The 7,714-nt window shown below is 30.4% G+C and overlaps 1 protein-coding gene across 1 annotated transcript in view; it reads left to right on the forward strand.

Annotated features, from left to right (window-relative positions):
- LOC108747525 (alpha-protein kinase 1-like) overlaps positions 1–7,714 on the forward strand; it is a 13,419-nt gene that overhangs the window by 4,808 nt on the left and 897 nt on the right. The gene's annotated exons all lie outside the window — the stretch shown is intronic.

Below are 7,714 nucleotides of genomic sequence, written 5' to 3' on the forward strand. Positions count from 1 at the left end.
TCCCATTTTTATGTTATCTTCGTAAAAAATCTTGTTAATGTGACTTTATGATTTTATATATAAATTATAAAATATAATAAGTTACATATTAAATTTAAATTAATTAAAAACAAAATTATGTAAAATTATGTAAATGAACTACATAATTTTGTTTTTATATTATTTGAGCTATTCTATGCTATATTATTTGAATTATTTAAATTATTTAAATTGCACTTACATCCCATCTATATTTTTCTTTGAATTTTTATGTTATATTCAATTATATCAATGAATTTTCATTCTATTTGTTAGTACAATCAACTAATGTTTTAACATTAGTAACATGTATTCTCTTGACCTGAGAAATAAACAGTATTTCGATATTTTTATTTTATTAATTATTTTTTTATACTAAATATCCTGAGACATTAATTATTTATTAGTGATTGTTATCAACATGTTTGTATATCCTCTATATTGAAATTTGTCAATTAGATATTTTCGCAGCTAAATCCGCATATTGACATCACTGATTAATCGATCCCTGATTAATTACTGGCAAAACGAGCTAATCACCGAAGCTCCCGACCCTTTAGAGCGAATTTCCCTTCGAGCCACGCGTCGTTCGACGCACGCAAGCATGCAATTGTGGGTAAACGTTCACATCATTATAACGAAATAACGCCCAGGTACGCATAATTGTTTCCGTCGGTTGTTGTCGAATCGAGCAACCGATTTTAGGTGCGCCAATAATTTCACGCAATTTTAATTATTTAAATCTTCATTCAACCGTTATTATTTAAAGAGAATTATCTTTAATGTCGATTATGTTTTTCACAATTAAATTTGTTTTGCAGTTGTTCCGTAAAAAACATAATCTGTTTATATATAATATAATTGTACATATTTTATATCTTACATATTAGATTCATGCATTTATCGTTACGGTCCGCATTTTTTAGGCATTCAGTTCTTTTAATAAAAAACCAAAAATAAATATTTTATGATTTTCGTTGCATATTCCAAATTGTTTGTTAAAGCTTTTTCAACAAATTTATAATATTGATATATATTATTAAACGTTAATACTTAATACTGTAGTATTATAATAGCCGGTTTTTTTGCGATCAGATATTATTAATAATATCTGATCGTAGTAGTTAATATTAATAATATCTAATATTAACATAATAGTAACATAATTAATAATTAATTAATAGTATATTTATATTAATAATTTTGCAAGTGCCTCAAAAATTGCGTGACTGTTACGATAAATACTGTATATAGGATATTTCTAAAAGAATATTATATTTGCAGAGAGAGAGAGAGAGAGAGAGAGAGAGAGAGAGAGAGAGAGAGAGAGAGACATAGTGATTAATTGAAAATTTGTAAGGAAATGTATTTAACATTCCTTTATTCTTTATTTCTAAGATACAACTGTACTTTGCAGACATACGCATTAGCAAATGTTCGAAGCTGGCCGTCATTACAAAATAATGTAATTTTAGAAATATCCTGTATAAAACTACGTATAAATATGTAAAAACAGAATCAGAGAATATGTGCATAGTGCATCATGTCATAAGTGCAAGCGCGATATCCTTTCGAACCCTATTCTGTTTATTGTACTAAAGAAAGGTAAACATAATAATATCGACGTTTAATATATAACGGTAACACGGTAATAACATGGTAAATAATATATCACACTCTTGCCATTTTTACTACATGTCAACCCGGAACCGTCTACCTCAGAGTTCAGGTCATTTAACGAAGAAAAAAGAAAAGATAAGAGCCAATGTAATAATAATAATAATAATAATAATAATAATAATATTGTAAAGGTAGCAAGCGGGCGAAACGACGTATTTCCACATATTGCATTTTAAGCATTAACTATAATATAATAATGCTTAAGCGCGTTATGTGCCGTCGATGAAGATCATTTTTTTATCTGAATATTAATCTTTAAAAGTTAGGAAGATATAATTGTATAAAAGTGTAAGTATTATTTTTTTACTTTTTTTCGCCCGTTTTCTAGATCGCCCGCCGATCGACTTGTAATCTAGAATTTAATAAAAATGTACGACTGATGAGTAATGTAAAAAAAGAGAGAGAGAATAGGAGAAAAATTGATCCAATAGCAAATTTGGTTGGATGTGTCAATGCGCATTAATACTTAAATATATATATATATAAACATTATATATAAATATTAAAGCAAACATAGAAATGTACACAAATTGACGAAAAGACTTACTTGCAGTACGTAAAATTGAACTACTAAAATTTAACGTACTATTTGATAGAATGTACATTTGACATTTTTATTTCGTCAATTAGAGCGTCCATATATATATTACGTTTCTATATCTAGTAGTTAGTGCGCAACCGAATTCGCTATGAGACGCGAAGATTCTAGAAGAGTGACGTATGTTTTCCAGACACATATCACAAACGGTGTTACTGTATATTCGATTTTAATAAAAAAAAAAAAATAATAATAATCGTAAATACGAACGCGAATTGGGAAGAAAAAATTCCAATTGCGATCTAGCCATATCATTGTTTTGTAAAACAATCGTACGTATGAGAGAGTAAAAGGAGAATATTACTTTTATTCGCAATTTTATTCGTCTCCGAAGTCGGCAAAGTAAAAATATGAGTGAAGCATATGTAATAAGAATATTTTATTAATAACGATATCTTTAGTATGCTTCCTCTATATACATAAAGGACTTTGTCAAAGATTTTGTGTATAGTTGTTCTCGAAGTGCGAATGCGCACTTCGCTTGTTTCTTTATTATTGACTTTGATTATTATATAATATTATTCCTTATTATTATTATTATTATTAATAAAAATTATTGTATTATGATATTCCTTCATTCATTTAGAAAACGCCTATTCTGAAAATAATTAATCTGGCATGCTATGTGGTACACTAGGGGATTATTTTTTAAAACTTACATATGATATATTAGGCGAGTAGGATAATACATATCTTAGGTTTCAAATATCTAATAATTCTTTTAACAAATACAGTATTTTAGATTGTTTAAATGGTCCTTGTTTAAATGGTCCATTTATAAGATTTTTTTGGAAAAAAAAAAGGAAGGAGTAATCCCCTAGAATATTCCAATGTATGTTACATATGCAGAAATCAATCTAGAAACAATGTTCCAAGATGAAAACAAAATGAGAAATTATATTCCGTAATCAAGTAATATTTTCAAAACTGAGAAATATTACGCGAATGTTATAATATTTCTCTAGATGGATCATCATCTTCTGAAAAAAGAAGAAAAATGGGATCTAAGTTTCTCATTCGTTTTTTATTCTGAGGATTTTAGAAGGATCTCAGAAGAATTTTATTCGAGGACATTGTCTCTATATACTATATTCTAAGAATAATGATAAGACATATGTACATATAAACGCGAATTTGAACTACAAAATGAACAGTAATATTAATGGTGTTGGAAAAATCCTCTAAAAAATGTGATTCTGATTCATGGGCATTTTCTCAAAGAGTATATTAAAAAGTAATTAATTTGCGCATTTAAATAAAAGTTGCTTCTTCCGACACCGGACTGATCGGACGATTGCTGCGGTATAGTGTATTATATGTACAAAACTTATTTATACTTAATATTATACGCTTTGTACAAGCCATCAATTTAATCTCTCGTAGAATGTAAATTTTTACAAAATGTCCTATCATGTGATTCTATTTATACTAGGTGTGCAATGTCATACGTTGTTTTGAAAGTTTTAATCATAAAAAAAATTTCGTTTTTACTAGTAGATAGCAATAAATTATTGTCAAAAACTTAAGATACGAAGCGCCACTCCGGTAAAATGAATTAATTTCAGAAATAATAATTGCGTGCCGATATGGTATTGCGTTGAAAGTCCGACAACCATATGGGGAATATTAATCCTCAAATTTATTTATTCATTTTAAATGAATATATAATATATAGTATTTCGACATCTTAACATCCAGACCGGAGTGGCGCTTCGTATCTTAAGTTTTAATAAATTCGTTTCCAATGATATTGTCAAAAAATTTTGTTTCCATGACTGTATATTGAACGCGAGCGTGATATAGCAGATAGTTACTGGATTCGATTAGGTATTGAAAGTTCTTTTGCATTTTTTGCAAAAGCCAGATCCTTCTTTTCCCCAATTCGTCCGGTTAGTCCGGTGTTGGAGGAAGCACTTTTATTCCGTTCGGTGTCGGAAGAAGCACACACCTCTTGTTTAAATGTCTCTTGTGCCATAACTATGCGTGTCGGTAAATTATGAAGTTTCAGAGAAAGAAGTAGTGTGCGATTACTGTGACATAGTGATATTTCAATTATAAGTATATTGACATTAATTTCATTCCAAATACAAAACAATACGTTTTCTATTCTCCTAAACGAACGTACAAAATCCCGAAAGACGCTACAAAATTTAAAAAATGACATAAAATGTTAAAAACTAATAATCTGGAGATTAACTGGAGACTTATAATGTCTCAGCGCTAAAGTACGCGCAGCAGCGCGTACTTTACATTAAACGAAATAAATAGTTTGTGATTTCCAATAAATATACTAATATTAAGATCGTAAAATTTTTCGATTTTGCATATCTTCAAAAATCACGGGAAAAAAATATATATATATATTTCTCATTATTACCGGAAAAATATATAATATATTTCTCATTATTTCTCTTACAGTAATTTCGAGATCATAATTTTTCAGGCACATTTTTTAAGTTTTCGAATAATGACATTTTAGGATTTTGCACGTTCACTCCACTTTTTTAAAGATGTTAACCTAGGATGCGTAATCTCTTTGATAGAGAATTGCAAAAATTGTATTTAAAAATAGATTACTCTCGCAGAATTCCAATATGCAAGGTCTTGCAGAAATAGAGTTCAGATTATTTTCAACATTATTCAGAACAAGATTATTTTCTTCAAAACTTATATAATATAAATATTATATAATATGTTGCAGAGCTTTAAAAAGATTTTCAATTCTGTTTACGCATCTTAGGATTCAACTGGCATCATATAGATTTTTTTATACTGCTAGTCATGAATTTTAATATTTTAATAATAGAACTTGAAAGAGATATTTGTTCTCAGTGTATAAGATTTAATACTCACTTCTTTATTTCAAGTAAACATGTAACAGCATCTGTATCTATGTACACCAATTTGTACTATATAATAATATTATAAAAAAAGTGAACTGAGATTAACAAACAGGAAAGATAACAGATATGATTAAGTTAATAATATGTATTACTGTTTGTTTTTATAAGTTTATAATATAATAAGTTTTAATAATAAGTTTTTGTTTTCACAAATTCATATTTTATTACTTTTTACTTCTTAAAATAAATTGTCCTTAAATAAATTTAAAAAGCTATTTTTTTGTTTTCTTTTTGTTTCCTCCTTTCCTTACGTTTTTTTTTTTCTATTCAACGCACTCATTCTGCGCTTTATGAATTACATAGTGTATATACTGCATGTATTATTTGATGTATGCGTATATCGTACCGTCAGCGAAATCCAATTACACTTTGTATCACTATATAAGACGAGTAAATTCGCATTAACACTGTTATCTCATATTTAAGATTATATGTATGTATATACACCGTAAAACGGAAACATGAAACGTTAAAAAATTCATGAATTAAATAAATAACAATAAATAACAATAAATAAAGGACAAAGTAAGAGTCAAACACTTTTTTAAATAGTCACACAATTACAAGGAATAAATTACAAATAAAGAAAAGTAAAATTGGAAAAAATATATAATAAAAAAAACTCAAGGTATTTTCGGTAATTAATTTTGTACAGCGATTTTTGCGATAAGTTAATGTCTGAAGAGGGCTGCTCAATCTGATAGCCGACAACTTGTAACGTTTTATATTTGAATTTAAACTGAGTTTTTTTTATTATATATTCTTCTCAATTTTACCTTTCTTCATTTGCAATTTATTCCTTTTAATCGTATGACTATTTAAAAAAATGTATTTGACTCTTACTTTGCCCTTTATTTATTGTTATTTATTTTTGTATATGAAGAGTCCTTCTATCTGTTAATATTCATGAATTACTTTCTCAAGTAATCGAAAATCTCAAGCTTCGAAAAGCTATTTTTCCTTGCAATACGAAATCATGTATTGTGTTGAAGCAATTTAGCCTTGCCTTATACGATATACCACATTTATGCGAAGTTTGAGATATGGCGTATGATACATGGGTACCGAATGGGTTAATGCACGTTATATTTGTTTCGCATATTCGTGATCGAGCTTCATTAATTCCGACGGGCGGAACGTTTTCAGCCGTTTTACGTTCGGAATCCGTGAATTCCTTCCGTTTTATATACTGTTTGCACGGGCATTTTTTCTCGCGCTTTTATTGGCCAATTTAGTTAATATCAGAGTACGGACACGTGGGCATGTACGCGCCCGCGAGATTCCATGAAATATCCTGATCGTGGCGAATCGCCCATCCTCCCGATCTGTACCATTACACCCACCATCTCCCTTCTGTAATCCTTTCCTCCCCCTCCCTCCCAGCCCCTCTCCCGTTTCCTCTCCCACGCCAGCTTCTCGTCGCGTACTCGTAACCTTGGGCATTCTGTAATTTAGCAAATTGTTGTGGACTCGACGAAAAGAATCGTTCGATTCGCGAGTGCTTCGCCAATAGCGATGATGGTATCGCGCTCGCCGCGCTTGGACGACTCGAGTGCAAAAAAGGATAAATAAATAAATAATCGAAGAATCGAGACGAGATAAGGATGTCCCGCGAATTCCTTCGGATGAGAGAGCAGAAAATTCTGATCTCGCGCGCGACTTGATTGTTTCGGGAGATGGTAAGTTAGAGTCTTCGAATTTTCTCGGATGATCTGTATAACGAAAAGTATATCAATTAAGATTTTGGAAATTATATAAAAATTTGATTTTAAAATTACGAATTTTCCTTCACGTTTAATTTGCAATGTTCGTTCCATCAGCGTTGATTTATTGCCGAGCGATCGATTATACATCGCCAGTTTAAATATCGCCAGTTTAAAGATCTATAATCAGCTGATATACGCATCCTTATAATCAACGTCGTTGAAAAAAAAAAAAAAGTAAAAGCTCGGCGAAGTAAGCGCGAATCGAGAGACTTGCGCAGCGATACGGCAGGGATGAAAAAAATGAAGAGAAGCGATCTAGACGACCACGACGACGAAGATCGATAGTCGCGTGGATTTAATTGCGAATTACGCGCAAATGATTACCGGTAATGATTACCGCTCGCCCTTTCCTTGTTTTGCAGCAATAATAATTAATAGCCGATCGTCTCGTTGGCCCCCTGCCCCGCTATCAGCGAGTCCACATTGTTGTTAGACTTAGACAACATCTACCTGATGACGAAGCAATATATTGATGCGATTTATAAAACGAAAGAGGAACCGAATGAAAAGTAGAGAGCGAAAGAGAGTGATAGTGCGAGTGAGAGAGAAAGAGAGAGAGAGAGGGAGAAAAAGAGCGAATGAAAAATAGCAAATGAATGAGAAGAGTAGCGTATAAGGGATAAGAAAAAGGATAAGTCGAATGTTAGGTGTAGTCCAATGTACTGTATTATGCGTCTTCTAGCTAAATTTTTATGTTTTCTAATTCGTTGTGAACGAATGTTTTTTGGTATAAATATATAAATATATAT

This window comes from Trachymyrmex septentrionalis, unplaced genomic scaffold, assembly GCF_001594115.1.
Source record: "Trachymyrmex septentrionalis isolate Tsep2-gDNA-1 unplaced genomic scaffold, Tsep1.0 scaffold2, whole genome shotgun sequence".
In the NCBI taxonomy this organism is placed as follows: Eukaryota; Metazoa; Arthropoda; class Insecta; order Hymenoptera; family Formicidae; genus Trachymyrmex; species Trachymyrmex septentrionalis.